Source organism: Lipotes vexillifer, unplaced genomic scaffold (genome assembly GCF_000442215.2).
Source record: "Lipotes vexillifer unplaced genomic scaffold, Lipotes_vexillifer_v1.1 scaffold1048, whole genome shotgun sequence".
NCBI classification, from domain to species: Eukaryota; Metazoa; Chordata; class Mammalia; order Artiodactyla; family Lipotidae; genus Lipotes; species Lipotes vexillifer.
Window position 1 is genome coordinate 2,334,817 of NW_006785351.1, and position 16,757 is coordinate 2,351,573.

The window sequence follows — 16,757 nt, forward strand, 5'->3', positions numbered from 1 at the left end:
AGCCGTGGCGCACTAACCCCTTCGGGCTATGTTCAAGCCGCCAACCCCAGTCCTCTCCCTGAGCTCCGACCGAAACCGAAACCGAGCCTCAGCTCGCAGCCCCGCCCGCCCCCGGCGGGTGAGCACACGAGCCTCTCGGGCTGGTGAGCGCCGGTCGGCGCCAATCCTCTGTGCGGGAATCTCTCCGCTTTGCCCTCCGCGCCCCTGTTGCTGTGCTGTCCTCCGCGGCTCCGAAGCTCCCCGCTCCGCCTCCCGCAATCTCTGCCCGCGAAGGGGCTCCTAGTGTGTGGAGACCTTTCCTCCTTCACGGCTCCCTCCCACTGGTGCAGGTACCGTCCTTATCCTTTTGTCTCTGTTTATTCTTTTTTCTCTTGCCCTACCCAGGTACGTGGGGAGTTTCTTGCCTTTTGGGAGGTCTGAGGTCTCCTGCCAGCGTTCAGTAGGTGTTCTGTAGGAGTTGCTCCACGTGTAGATGTATTTCTGGTGTATCTGTGGGGAGGAAGGTGATCTCTGCGTCTTACTCCTCCGCCATCTTGGAAAGTAGTGGCCCATTTTTTAATTCCTCCCTTAAGAGGTCAATATTGGCCTAGCCACCCATTGGACATTGGATTTTAGTGGGCTGGGACAGTGCAGGGATAACTATATTAAACTACATTGAAAACTGAAAGTCAAAGGGTTAAACTCACCCGAAATCTAAAGAAAAAAACTGAAGCCCAAATGTCAGAATAATTGCATATGAACCCTAAACACATAGAGGCAGAGTATAAATAGAGGATATGTTATCAGAAGAGGAGGGGGAATTATGGAAGTTATGCATCAGAAGGCCAGAAGTTCAGTCTTTCAGAAATGAATTCAGTGTAACACAGGACACATAGGACAGTGGTCAAGTGGCCTGAGTAGAAACAGAGAGCCCTGGCTGGCTAATGCAGCTTACTATTACAATAAGTTTGTAGATGGGGCAGGCTTGTTTATAGGCCAGAAGCAGGTTAGCTATTGCCTAGCAGCCAGAAATTTTAAACAGCAGTGTTGAGATTTTGACACCCATCTACAATGGCATCATGACATATATACACAGGACTCATCTGACAGGTCATCAAGCATCACCTATACCCACTGATCTGATTGTAGGAATAAGTCATAAAGGAAGATTTGGGGTTTTGTGAATACATTTATTCTCTCTGTCTCTCTCTCTCTCTGTCTCTTCCCTACCCCCTTTTCTCTCTTGCACCTTATTTCATTAGAAAATCCTTTACGAATTTGGTTACTAAATTAGCAGTCATCTCTAGATGACTAGAAAAGTGGACTGGGTTGAAACTTAACATATCCTGGAGAAAGACTGACAGTCAGTTGATAAGCTGATTTTATGCACAACCTGTTTGGCAAGTGGTATTACCAAATGGTTATCTTCAGTTCTCATGGTACTCTTTAAATAATCATTTTGATCCTTTTTTTATTTTAATGACTTTGATCCTTAGCACATGTTGGCAGGTTTCAGCTGAACCACAGTATCCTAAAAGCTAGGTATAAAGGAGCTTGGTCTCCCATATATTCTCTCCGATTTGATAGCACAGCTTACTCTGGTCATTTGACCTATTGGCAGTACTCTTACCAGCCCACTTCTAACTGTAGGACTCAGTTACTAAATCTTTCACCCATTCCTTTTTTTCTCCCTTTTTTTTGACAGCCAAACTTTATGTTTTATAGAGCAATGTTTTCTCCATTATAGAATTCCATTATTTTAAAAAGAGTTGGTGACACAGAGATCCCAGGAGATATTTGAATCATAAAATGTGTTGTTCACAGGAGTGATTCCAGATGCAGATTCATATTTTTAAAGCTTAGAGTCTCTGTGAGGAGTTCTTTCACACACTTGGAGCATTCAAGACGGTGTCCTCGTTTTGAGAAATGTCAAAGGGAAACAGTTACTGTCAGCAGATTGACGCTGTGACTGAATTTGCAGTATCTTCGTTCACAGTCTTACACTGTGAACAGTTAAAACTCCATCTGCCCAGGGCCTAGTATAAAATATGTAGAATTTTATATGTTAAAATAATTGGATGAAAGAAAACTCTTTAGTTTCCCCTAAAGAGTGTGCTTCCTTCAATGGTAAGGTGATCAGTGCAAACATCTGTGGATGCTTACAGTAATGTGCTGGGCACTGTTCATAAGTCTTCAGTGTGTTGGTTCATTTATTCCACTTAACAATCCTAAAATGTAATGGGCATTATTTTACTTTACTATTACTTAGTTTCCTAGGTTACAAAAGAGGCAGAAAGGTTAAGTCACTTGTCCAAGGTCACAGAGCTGGAATTCAAACATAGGATGTCCAGCTCAAAAAGATACAGTTAACAAATACACTGTACTGATTCCCTAAACTGTCCCTCAAAATGACATCTAGATTTTTATTATTTCACTAGTCAGTTGTTCTCCACCAGATTCTTATCTATGCTTCTAAAATAACTGGATGACATTTCTTATTGGAACACAGCCAATTTGGGGTTGAATCGCTACATCTTTCATCATGTGCCAACAATAATGTGTGGATGTTCTTCTAAAGTAAATTTTATAAATTTATTTATTTATTTATTTTTGACTGTGTTGGGTCTTCGTTTCTGTGCGAGGGCTTTCTCTAGTTGTGGCAAGTGGGGGCCACTCTTCATCGCGGTGCGCGGGACTCTCACTGTCGCGGCCTCTCTTGTTGCAGAGCACAGGCTCCAGACGCGCAGGCTCAGTAGTTGTGGCTCACGGGCCCAGTTGCTCCGCGGCATGTGGGATCTTCCCAGACCAGGGCTCGAACCCGTGTCCCCTGCATTGGCAGGCAGATTCTCAACCACTGCGCCACCAGGGAAGCCCTAAAGTAAATTTTAGAATCCAATGACGCTCTAGAATGACTCTTAATTTTCAGGTAATACGTATTCAAATGACCACTCCCTTTTAGTGTGCCTAAGTTTATGAGATGGCCCCAAACTACTTATGTAGGTATATTCACATTATTCTCTCTTTTCTGTTACTTGGGATTCTATCATCCTTCCACTAGCTCTCTTGGACTTGTCAATTCCCACTTTCCCACACATGTTAGACTCTCCTCTGCAGGTAGTCTGACCTTGGTTCCTCTTTAGTTCTTGACTCAGAACCATAAAGTCATGGCAAAGCCATATAGAAAAAAATAGATTGGTGGTTGGGAGGTAGGAGGGAAAAAATTGGGAGTGATGATTAATGGGTACAGGGTTTCTTTGGGAAGGACTATCTGGGATTAGCGAGTAGTGATGACTTCACACCATTGGGAATATACTAAAAGCCCACTTTAAAATACTTAAAAAGCTGAATTTTGTGTAATGTGAATTTTACCTCAATTAAAACAAAGAGGGCTTCCCTGGTGGCGCAGTGGTTGGGAGTCCGCCTGCCGATGCAGGGCACACGGGTTCGTGTCCCGGTTAGGGAAGATCCCACGTGCCGCGGAGCGGCTGGGCCCATGAGCCATGGCCGCTGAGCCTGCGCGTCCGGAGCCTGTGCTCCGCAACGGGAGAGGCCACAACAGTGAGAGGCCCGCGTACCGCAAAAAACAAAGAAAACCAAGGCTAGCCTTGTTCACAGTCTCACCCAGCCCTGAATCCATAGGCCCCAGTGGGAATTCTATAGTCATCTAGATGAGGAGGTTTTGCTAGAATAAAGATTTTTCAGCCTTGCCTTCCTCCCAGGCTTCACAGAGTTCAAGTCTGTGCTTTGCTATTGTTTTGCCTTATTCTGTATTGTGTTTTCTTCAGACAAGGCTCTCAGCAACCCTGAGACTGAGGACTCCTTAACCATCTGCTTATGAAAGCAAGCCATTCTACTAAAATACCACCTAAGCTTTTATCGTGGTTTTAAAACTTGTCGACAAATTTTTCGACATTCCTCTTCGCAGAAGATGGAAACGAATTCTCCTCTTCTTAAGCGTGGGCTGGACTTAGTGATTTGCGTGTAATGAATAGAATATGGCAGAAGTTATGGAGTGTAACTAGGTTATAAAAGGCACGGCATCTCTTTCCTGTTCTCTGTCTTGGATCACTCACTCTGGGGGAAGCCAGCTGCCATGTGGTGAGGACACTCAAGCAGCAAATGGAGAGGTCTGCTTCGTGGGGAACTGAGACCTCCTGCTGGCATCCATGTGAGGTGAGCCATTTTGGAAGCAGATTCTCTGGCCCCAGGCAAGACTTCAAATGACTGCATCCCTGGGACTTCCCTAATGGTCCAGTGGTTAAGACTTCACCTTCCAAGGCAGGGGGTGAGGGTTCAATCCCTGGTCGGGGAGCTAGGATCCCATATGCCTCAAGGACAAAAATCAAAACATAAAAACAGAAGCAATATTGTAACAAATTCAATAAAGACTTTAAAAAAATGGTCCACATAAAAAAAATATAAAAAAAAAAGAAAACTGATTGCATCCCTGAACACATCCTATCTGCAACCTCATGAAAGACCCTGGGACAGAACCACCCAGCTAAGCCATTCCTGTATTCCTGACACAGAAACAATGGGATAGTAAATGTGTGGTGTTTCTTTTTTTTTAATTGTTTTATTTTTATTTATTTATTTTTAATTTATATTTTTATACAGCAGTTTCTTATTAGTTATCTATTTTACACATATTAGTGTATACATGTCAATCCCAATCTCCCAATTCATCACACCACCACCCCTGCCCCGCCACTTTCTCCCCTTGGTGTCCATACATTTGTTCTCTACATCTGTGTCTCAATTTCTGCCCTGCAAACCGGTTCATCTGTACCATTTTTCTAGGTTCCACATATATGTGTTAATATACGATATTTGTCTTTCTCTTTCTGACTTACTTCACTCTGTATGGCAGTCTCTAGGTCCATCCACGTCTCTACAAATGACCCAATTCCGTTCCTTTTTCTGGCTGAGTAATATTCCATTGTATAGATGTACCACATCTCCTTTATCCATTCGTCTGTCGATGGGCATTTATGTTGCTTCCATGACCTGGCTATTGTAAATAGTGCTGCAATGAACATTGGGGTGCATGTGTCTTTTGGAATTGTGGTTTTCTCTGGGTATATGCCCAGTAGTGGGATCACTGGATCATATGGTAATTCTATTTTTAGTTTTTTAAGGAACCTCCATACTGTTCTCCATAGTGGCTGTATCAATTTACATTCCCACAAACAGTGCAAGAGGGTTCCCTTTTCTCCACATCCTCTCCAGCATTTGTTGTTTGTAGATTTTCTGATGATGCCCATTCTAACTGGTGTGAGGTGATACCTCACTGTAGCTTTGATTTAGATTTCTCTAATAATTAGTGATGTGGAGCAGCTTTTCATGTGCTTCTTGGCCATCTGTATGTCTTCTCTGGAGAATTGTCTATTTAGGTCTTCTGCCCATTTTTGGATTGGGTAGTTTGTTTTTTTTAATATTGAGCTGCCTGAGCTGTTTATATATTTTGGAGATTAATCCTTTGTCAGTTGCTTCATTTGCAAATATTTTCTCCCATTCTAAGGGTTATCTTTTCATCTTGTTTATAGTTTCCTTTGCTGTGCAAAAGCTTTTAAGTTTCATTAGGTACCATTTGTTTATTTTTGTTTTTATTTCCATTACTCTAGGAGGTGGGTCAAAAAAGATCTTGCTGTGATTTATGTCAAAGAGTGTTCTTCCTATGTTTTCCTCTAAGAGTTTGATAGTGTCCAGTCTTACATTTAGGCCTTTAACCAATTTTAAGTTTATTTTTGTGCATGGTGTTAGGGAGTGTTCTAATTTCTTTCTTTTACATGTAGCTGTCCAGTTTTCCCAGCACCACTTATTGAAGAGACTATCTTTTCTCCACTGTATATCCTTGCCTCCTTTGTCATACATTAGTTGACCTAAGGTGCATGAGTTTATCTCTGTGCTTTATATCCTGTTCCATTTATGTGTATTCCTGTTTTTGTGCCAGTACCATATTGTCTTGATTACTGTAGCTTTGAAGTATAATCTGAAGTCAAGGGGCCTGATTCCTCCAGTTCTGTTTATTTCCCTCAAAATTGCTTTGGCTATTCGGGGTCTTTTGTGTCTCTGTACAAATTTTAAGATTTTTTTTTCTTCTAGTGCTGTAAAAAATGCCATTGGTAATTTGATAGGGCTTACATTGAATCTGTAGATTGCTTTGGGTAATATAATCATTTTCACAATATGGATGCTTCCGATCCAAGAAGATGGTATGTCTCTCCAACTGTTTGTGTCATCTTTGATTTCCTTCATCAGTGTCTTATAGTTTTCTGACTGCAGGTCTTTTACCTCCTTAGTTGGTTTATTCCTAGGTATTTTATTCTTTTTGTTGCAATGGTGAATGGGATTGTTTCCTTAATTTCTCTTTCTGATCTTTCATTGTTAGTGTATAGGAATGCAAGAGATTTCTGTGCATTAATTTTGTCTCCTGTAACTTTGCCAAATTCATTGATTAGCTCTGGTAGTTTTCTGGATTATCTCTGTATATTATCATGTCATCTGCAAACAGTGACAGTTTTACTTCTTCTTTTCCAACTTGTATTCCTTTTATTTCTTTTTCTTCTCTGATTGCCATGGCTAGGACTTCCAAAACTATGTTGAATAGTAGTGGTGACAGTGAACATCCTTGTCTTGTTCCTGATCTTAGAGGAAATGCTTTCAATTTTTCACCATTGAGAATGATGTTTGCTGTGGGTTTGTCATATATGGCCTTTATTATGTTGAGGTATGTTCCCTCTGTGCCTACTATCTGGAGAGTTTTTATCATAAATCGTTGTTGAATTTTGTCAAAAGCTTTTTCTGCATCTATTGTGATGATCAAATAGATTTTATTCTTCAATTTGTTAATATGGTGTATCACATTAACTGATTTGTGTATATTGAAGAATCCTTGCGTCCCTGGGATAAATCTCACTTGATCATGCTGTATGATCCTTTTAACTGGATTCTGTTTGCTAGTATTTTGTTCAGGATTTTTGCATCTATATTCATTGGTGATATTGGTCTGTAATATTCTTTTTTTGTACTATCTTTTTCTGGTTTTGGTATCAGGGTGATGGTTGCTTATAAAATGAGTTTGGGAGGGTTACTTCCTCTGCAATTTTTTGGAAGAGTTTGAGAAGGATGGATGTTAGCTCTTCTCTAAATGTTTGATAGAATTCACCTGTGAAGCCACCTGGTCCTGGACTTTTGTTTGCTGGAAGATTTTCATCACAGTTTCAGTTTCATTACTTGTGATTGGTCTGTTCATATTTTCTATTGCTTCATGGTTCAGTCTTGGAAGGTTATACCTTTCTAAGAATTTGTCCATTTCTTCCAGGTTGCCCATTTTTTTGGCATAGAGTTGCCTCTAGTAGTGTCTTATGATGCTTTGTATTTCTGTGATGTCCATTGTAACTTCTCCTTTTTCATTTCTAATTTTATTGATTTGAGTCCTCTACCTCTTTTTCTTGATGAGTCTGGCTAATAGTTTATCAATTTTGTTTATCTTCTCAAAGAACCAGTTTTTAGTTTTATTGATCTTTGCTATTGTGTTCTTTGTTTCTATTTCATTTATTTCTGCTCTGATCTTTATGATTTCTTTCCTTCTACTAAATTTGGGTTTTGTTTGTTCTTCTTTCTCTAATCCTTTTAGATGTAAAGTTAGATTGTTTATTTGAGATTTTTCTTGTTTCTTGAGGTAGGCTTGTATTGCTATAAACTTCCCTCTTAGAACTGCTTTTGCTACATCCTGAAGGTTTTGGATCACAGTGTTTTTGTTGTCATTTGTCTCTAGGTATTTTTTGATTTCCTCTTTGATTTCTTCAGTGATCTCTTGGTTATTTAGTAACGTATTGTTTAGCCTCCATGTGTTTGTGCTTTTTACATTTTTTCCCTGTAATTGATTTCTAATCTCATAGTGTTGTTGTCAGAAAAGATGCTTGATATGATTTCAGTTTTCTTAATTCTACCAAGGCTTGATTTATGACACAAGATGTGATCTATCCTGGAGAATGTGCCATGTGCACTTGAGAAGTGTAGCCTGCTGTTTTTGGATGAAATGTCCTATATATATCAATTAAATCTCTCTGGTCTATTGTGTCATTTAAAGCTTGTGTTTCCTTATTAATATTCTGTCTGAATGATCTGTCCATTGGGGTAAGTGAGGTGTCAAAGTTCCCCACTATTGTTGTGTTACTGTTGATTTCCTCTTTTATAGCTGTTAGCATTTGCCTTACGTATTGAGGTGCTCCTATGTCTGGTGCATATATATTTATAATTGTTATATCTCCTTGGATTGATCCCTTGATCATTATGTAGTGTCCTTCCTTGTCTCTTGTAACATTCTTTATTTTATTTTATTTTATTTTATTTTATTATTTATTATTATTAATTTATTTTTTGTAGTACGCAGGCCTCTCACTGCTGTGGCCTCTCCTGTTGTGGAGCACAGGCTCCAGATGCGCAGGCTCAGTGGCCATGGCTCATGGGCCCAGCCACTCCATGGCATGTGGGATCTTCCCAGACTGGGGCACGAACCTGTGTCCCCTGCATCAGCAGGCGGACTCTCAACCACTGCACCACCAGGGAAGCCCGATTTTAAATCTATTTTATCTGATATGAGTATTGCTACTCCAACTTTCTTTGAATTTCAATTTGCATGGAATATCTTTTTCCATCTCCTCACTTTCAGTCTGTATGTGTCCCTAGTCTGAAGTGGGTCTCTTGCAGACAGTATATATATGGGTCTTGTTTTTGTATCCATTCGGTGAGCTTGTGTCTTTTGGTTGGAGCATTTAATCCATTCACATTTAAGGTAATTATCTATATGTATGTTCCTATTACCATTTTCTTAATTGTTTTGGGTTTTTGTAAATCCTTTTCTTCTCTTGTGTTTCCCACTTGGAGAAGTTCCTTTAGCATTTGTTGTATAGCTCATTTAGTGGTGCTGAATTCCCTTAGCTTTTGCTTGTCTGTAAAGCTTCTGATTTCTCTGTCGAATCTGAATGAGATCCATGCTGGGTAGAGTAATCTTGGTTGTAGGTTCTTCCCTCTCATCACTTTAAATATATTGTGTCACTCCCTTCTGGTTTGTAGAATTTCTGCTGAGAAATCATCTGTTAACCTTATGGGAGTTCCCTTGTATGTTATTTGTCATTTTTCCCTAGTTGCTTTTAATAATTTTTCTTTGTCTTTAATTTTTGTCAGTTTGATTACTATGCGTTTCGGCATGTTCCTCCTTGGGTTTATCCTGCCTTCGGCTCTCTGCACTTCCTGGACTTGGGTGGCTACTTCCTTTCCCATGTTTGGGAAGTTTTCGACTATAATTTCTTCAAATATTTTCTTGGGTCCTTTCTCTCTTCTTCTGGGACCCCTATAATGTGAATGTTGGTGCATTTAATGTTGTCCCAGAAGTCTCTTAGGCTATCTTCATTTCTTTTCTTTTTTTTTTTTTATTCTGTTCTGCAGCAGTGAATTTCACCGTTCTGTCTTCCAGTGTTTCCAATGTCTTCCACCATTCTGTCTTATCTGTTCTTCTGCCTCAGTTATTCTGCTATCGATTCCTTCTAGTGTATTTTTAATTTCAGTTATTGTATTGTTCATCTCTGTTTGTTCTTCTAGGTGTTTGTTCTTTAAATGTTCTAGGTCTTTGTTAAACATTTCTTGCATCATCTCAATTTTTGCCTCCATTCTTTTTCCGAGGTCCTGGAACATCTTCACTATCATTATTCTGAATTCTTTTTCTGGAAGGTTGCCAAGCTCCATTTCATTTAATTGTTTTTCTGGGGTTTTACCTTGTTCCTTCATCTGGTACATAGTCCTCTGCCTTTTCATTTTCTCTGTCTTTCTGTGAATGTAGTTTTCGTTCCACAGGCTTCAGGATTGTAATTCTTCTTGCTTCTGCTCTCTGCCTTCTGATAGATGAGGCTAACTAAGAGGCTTGTGCGAGCTTCCTGATGGGAGGGACTGGTAGTGGGTAGAGCTGGGTGTTGCTCTGGTGGGCAGAGCTCAGTAAAACTTTAATCTGCTTGTCTGCTGATGAGTGGGGCTGAGTTCCCTCTCTGTTGGTTGTTTGGCTTGAGGCAACCCAGCATTGGACACTACAGGCTCTTTGGTGGGGTTAATGCCGGACTCTGGGAGGGCTCATGCCAAGGAGTACTTCCCAGAACTTCTGATGCCAGTGCCCTTGTCCCCATGGTGACACACAGTCACCCCCTGCCTCTGCAGGAGACCCTCCAACATTAGCTGGTAGGTCTGGTTCAGTATCCTGTTGTGTCACTGCTCCTTCCCCCTGGGTCCTGATGCACACACTACTTTGTGTGTGCCCTCCAAGAGTGGAGCCTCTGTTTCCCTCTGTCCTGTCAAAGTCCTGCAATCAAATCCTGCTAACCTTCAAAGTCTGATTCTCTGGGCATTCCTCCTCCTTTTGCCGTACCCCCAGGTTGGGAAACCTGACATGGGGCTCAGAAGCTTCACTCCAGTGGGTGGACTTCTGTGGTATTATCATTCTCCAGTTTGTGAGTCACCCACCCAGTGGTTATGGGATTTGATTTTATTTTGATTGAGCCCCTCCTAACATCTCATTGCAGCTTCTCCTGTGTCTTTGGATGTGGGGTATCTTTTTTGGTGAGTTCCAGTGTCTTCCTGTCGATTGTTCAGCAGTTAGTTGTGATTCTGGTGCTCTCACAAGAAGGAGTGAGTACACATCCTTCTACTCTGCCATCTTGAGCCAATCTCTGTGTGGTGTTTTAAACCCATAAGTTTTCCAGTAATTTTTTAAGCAGCAATAAATAACTAATACAATTATACTTCGTTATCTTCCTTCTGTCCACATTCTTTTTTTCCCTTCTTTACCCCATCACTCTCTTAACTCCTAGAGTTAGTACTACATCAATAGCTTTTAATTGTTTACTGATTATTTCAGGAAATAAATACAAAAATTTCAAACATAGCAAAAGTGAATTTTATAGTGAATACCTATATACCACCACCTAAGTTTTAATATTTGCTGCTCTTACTTTTTCATCTATCTATCCCTCTCCAACCATCAGTCTATCCTATTTTTGATGTACTTCTAAGTAAATTGCAGACATCAGTACACTTCACCCCAAATATTTCAGCATGCAAGTATGCACAGTGGTATTCAGGTTTCAATATTTACATACAGTGTTTTTCTTATGAAGTAAAAGTTAAATGCAATGAAATGCACAATCTTAAGTGCACATTTACTGATTTTGACAAATGTACCTGTGTGTATGCCAAGCACTTATGAAGATATAGAACATTCATGGGTGTAAATTTATACTTACAGTCCATAAGACAATTATAATTCTGTGCCTGTCTCATAACATCTGATCACATAGTAGGTGCTCAACCAGTACCTTTTAATCTATTAGTGGGTGTCACCTGGACTCTTAAAAGAAAGCAAATAAATATTCCCAACCATTGTGGTCCTGATAGGCTGAAAAACAAAAACATTTTGTAGCCTTGAGAAGCCAGAGAAAGGACAGAGAAGCTGCTGTCTATTCTTTGTCTGTACGAAACCCCTTAAGGAATAGTTTGTCCACCCAAATTAACATGGTGTAGCAATAGTAAAACTGCTTATGAAAGGCAATTTGTTTTCCATGGTATTCACCAGATGGTCCAGACTGTTAAGTATTACTTAAATCTCCACTTGGGAAAACCTGTAATCTCCCTTCCTTATAATAACCTCTTGGTCTGAATATTATGACCTGTACAAGACCAGTTGAAAAGCTTTGCTACAAACATTTTAATGGCTTTGGAGAGCATGTGAAACAAAGATAGCTTATAAGGAAAAAAGGAAAAAAATAAAAAGCAATCTCCCAGTTTTAGCATACAGCTGATAAAGAAAAAAGGGAAAAAATAAAGACCAATCTTCTGGTTTTAGCGTGCAGTAGATAAGGAAAGGAGAGCTTCCATCTCTGTCACTCTAAGGGCTCAGCTCCATCCACCGGACCTACCTGTGTGCCTGAACCCTGTTCTCACCTCTGCCTTCTCACTCTCCCTTCCTTACTTCCTGGCTGACAGCAGAGAGCTCTGAGCAGTCCCCTTGAAATTGCACACTGGAACAGGCCTGAATTTTCAGTGGAGTGTCTGCATTTGTTGTTCTTTTTTGGCTTTCGCCTGTCTTCTTTCCTCTGACCCTTTCTCTTTAGCTCTCATCTTTGTCTATTGATCTCCTCCCAAACATTTTTTCTTGCCCTTTCCATTTATTTTTCCTCTCACAGTCTAACTTGCTCATATTGCCTCTCATATCATTTTTATCTCTACCTTCTTGCACTTTCTTTTTCTCTCTCACATCTGTTTTTTTTCTCTTTAGTTTTCTTCTTTGACTTTCACACTTCCAATCCCACACCCAACACCTGCTTTCCCTGTTCAGTCTCCTTTTCTGCCTTCTTTTAAGCTGAGACAGCATATTGCCCATTTTAAAAGCTTCATGAAATGATGCTACTCCTCTTTCTTACCTACACTAGACTCAGTCTTTTGTAACAAAGTGAAGAGACCTGATTTTCAACCATGAATATTGTCCAGAGCTGTCTAATTTGTCAGCCTTATTCCACCTGCCATATGCACAGCCTGAAGCCCCATGACAGCCCTCATTTTCTAAGCTGAACTTCAACCTTTGCTCTCTGACCCTTTTGTTCACATTCTGTTATTGCAAAGAGACAGAAACACAACCCACTGGTGCCTTATGATGGTTTTAATTTCCCGAGTAGTTCCACCATCTCATTGTCACCTTCACCATCTCTCTTTTCAGTTGCTCCCCTTTGCTCTCGGTGAAACATAATCCTCAGAATCACATTTGTGTTTTCTCTGTGATTGAGATCAATGCTAAGGTGAGATTTCTTTGAATGCTTTTTGAGTCCTCTGCCCTTCTCTGATTCTAAATAAATATACTGATTATCATTCAGCCCTTCCTCTTTTCACATCCAATATAAAACACAGAACTATTTAAAGAATTTTTTTTTAATTTTCTGAGATCTTGCTGACATTATTGTTACTTCTGCTACTGCTGCTTCTGTCCTGAAACTCAGCAATAGAGTTTTGTGTTCGTAAACCTAGACTTCCAATCCAGGAAAGCATCGCCCACAGTCAGTTCATTTTGTTTTGAAATTATGGTTAAAATGAATATCCAGGGCTTCCCTGGTGGCGCAGTGGTTGACACTCCGCCTGCGGATGCAGGGGACATGGGTTCGTGCCCCGATCCGGGAAGATCTCACATGCTGTGGAGCGGCTGGGCCCGTGAGCCATGGCCGCTGAGCCTGCGCGTCCGGAGCCTGTGCTCTGCAACGGGAGAGGCCACAACAGTGAGAGGCCCGCGTACCACAAAGAAAAAAAAAAAAAAAATCCAGTCTAGATATACATTTTGTCATCATTATGGCCCCTCATTAATCTTAAAGAACTAATTTATCTTGAAACTTTTAAACCAACAATTAGAGAATTCAATGAATAATCTTAACTTAAAAGTACTTAACTGAAAAATACTTCAGCAACATGAGTGCATAATTGCATTTAAAACATCTCTATGAGGCACTAAGTGGTAAACAGTCTCCCAGAGCACCCAGCAAGGGACCTGACACATTATAGACTAGACTTAGAGCTATTATATACAGGAAATCATGTCCTTTCTCTTTGAATTTCCAGCAGTTAGCAAGGTAGCTGACGTTTAATATCTACTCAATAATATCATGCAAGTAATTACTCTGATTTCACTAGTATGTCTGATCATTAGTCAGTATTATCGTTTTGCATTTTAGACTTTCCAAAAGGAAAAGACTTGATGGAATCTTTGAATGCCTGCATAGCACGCTCGGAAGAAAATAATGTCGCTTCTTCTCCCTATAACTCAGTTTCTTTATCTATAATGTAAAAAAAAGTCAAATCGATAATGTCTTAGGTCTCAAACATTTCCAGTATTATAAAATGATCATCCTGATTTAGCCCCACGTGAACACAACCTATGCACACAATGGGGGAGAAGCCAAGATTTAACAGAATTGACAAGAAACTCAGTTGTATTGAGCATGACAGTGCATGTATGGTAGGTATAAAGGTGTCTCAATGTACTCTATCTTCTCCAAACATTCACACTCTAATGAGAAAAACAAAATTTACACTGAAATTATCTATAAAAAGTAGTCTGATGGTAGCTATCATTCTGGTTTTCTTTAAAAAGAGTACATATATAATCTTCTCTCTCTTTCTCTTTCTTGCTTTTTCCTACATGATTTCCCAACCAATTACATTCCCTTTCCATTTTCAGAGCACCATTTTTTTCACAATAGTTAAAAACAATTGACCTCTGAATATCTAACATCCAACCCAGGATATTAATACTGAGCACAAACAGGGAAACTCTACTTTAACTATGAAAGTTCTTGGAACTACAAGCAAAGGATCAGGAAGGACATGATAGATTAAGGCTCAACCAGATCAAATCAAGGAGGGCAACATAAAATGAATGCCTGTCATGCATCAAGATCTGTGCTTGACACTTTGACAAAGGCAGGAAGGGAATCACATAATGATGAACAAGATATTGTTTCTATCCTCAAATAACTTATTATCTAATGGGGAAGAGGCATGGATGCAGACTACTATTATGAAAGCAGGGCTATAAGCAATGTTTATTGGGAATAACTGACAAAACACTGACAAGATGCCAACTGGAAGAATTGCAAAATACTTTGTGTTGTGGTGATTGTGGCATTCAAGCTAACATTTGAAAAAAATGAATGAAAACCTAAATGGTAAAGATGGGGGTGGGGATATATGAGTAGTGCGTGGAGAGTGAAAGAAGACATCCCAGATTAGTCTGGAAAAGTAGACCTAGAATAGATGGTAATGGTCCTGCAAAGTAGATCTAAAGATTTGGGACTTGATTCAGAAGGTAAGGAGAAGCTGTGGAAGTTTATAGGAAGAGGAATTTTCCATTTTAAGAAGGTTACTATGGTAGAAGTATGTAGAGTAGGTTGATGAAGGGAGAAACAGGAAACCAGTGGGCTCTCAGAGATGCTATAAGAAGTTTATCCGGTAATCTTCCTTCTATTCACTATATATTACAGTTCTGCTCCCTTCTAGCACATGTAGGATTGTACTTCTTTACTACCATGAAGTTGGGCATGGCCACATGTCTTGCTTTGACCAATAAAATTGAACAGAAAAATCACGTGTTGCTTCAGGACAGAATCATTTTATTCCCAGTGCAAAGCCTGCACATTGTCTCCCTTCGTTTCCCTCAGTATCCAGTAATCTCTAGAGGACAGGACCTTCTTCAGTCTGCATCTCTGACTGGGGATGATGTGAAACAGAATTCCAATGTTGCCAATGTAGCAACAAGAGAAATAAACCTTTATTATTTGGGGCCACTGAGATCTGAAGCTTACAAACACATTACCTAACCTATTCTCAAAGATAACTTGCCTCTAATAGAGTTTCACTTCGACCAGTTAACGCTTTTTTCTCATGTCTCTTGTTACATTTTATCTTTTTTTTCCTGTGGGAAAAACTACTCTTTAGCCATATCTGCATAGCCAAGAAAAGTACGTCTTGTTTGGGTCTAAATCACTTTACCACTTACAATAACCAAGGTCTCCAAATCATCATCCTATCACCCTCCCTTTTGGGTGTGGAGGAACTGCATGGACTTGACCACAGGATGGATGAACTGAAAGATTAAAAATTGCTTTTGGGGAATTCCCTGGCGGTCCATTGGTTAGGACTCGGTGTTTTACCGTCGAGGACCCGGGTTCAAACCCTGGTCAGGAAACTAAGATCACACAAAAGCCTCGTGGTGCGGGCAAAAATAAAAAATTGCTTCGATGTAAACTTAATAAGAGTACATTCCATCCTTGGTTTTCGTATTTTAAAACTTCATGACACCTGTTTCTAGTGTTTCCCACAATTGTCGGTTTCCAGTTCTCCTCCATTACCTAATGTCTTTACTCCAAGTAGATTGCTCAGACTCCTCCTTTGTAGAAAAGATGATGCTTAGCTCCTTTAACTATCAAAAGTCAGATGGAGCTTTGGACTTGGAGGCAGAGATTGGTTCAAATGTTCCCCATCTCCTTTGGGACGTCTCCCTTGATACCGGTATCCTCCCTACCTCTTACCCACGACTGCCACTCATAATTGTGAAGGTTGAGAGGAGGAGGGTGGCAGCTGGAGGAAATCTAGGTCAAAGTCAATGTGACAAGCTCTGTGCCTTGATAGAGTGTTGCCTTGGCTTGAAAGAAAAAGCACCTTTGTCTAATTTTCTCAATCACTTACTGTGTTCTCTCTACATTGCTCTGATGCCACCAAGATCCCTATCACAATCGCACAGCTTTACTCCCTCCCGCAGGCAAGAGGCTCATCCCTGTACTTCCACATCAACATTTGTAAGGCCCTCTCCTGCCCTGTATAACACTATATTTGAATTATTTTCAGACTTCATCCACTTGTCCCACAATGCTATGAGTTCCTTGAGGACAAGTTCTGAGCTTATTCATTTTGGTAACCCTGAATCTTGGCCCTAATTGCTCAATAAATATTTGATTAATTAATAGCCAATAACCAGCAGATGAATAAACCCAGATTCTGCTAACTAGTGGTGTGATTTTGAGAACTGCTGGCCCCCTCTGAGTTTCTGTTTCACCATTTGAAACAAGACGTTTGGATTAGGTGATCCCTAGTGTCCTTCCATCTCTAAAACCCCTCTGACAATAAGTCTAACTTAGCTGCTTCCCCTTTTAGATCCCTCTGTATTTTCTCATTCTCATGCTCTCTTTCCC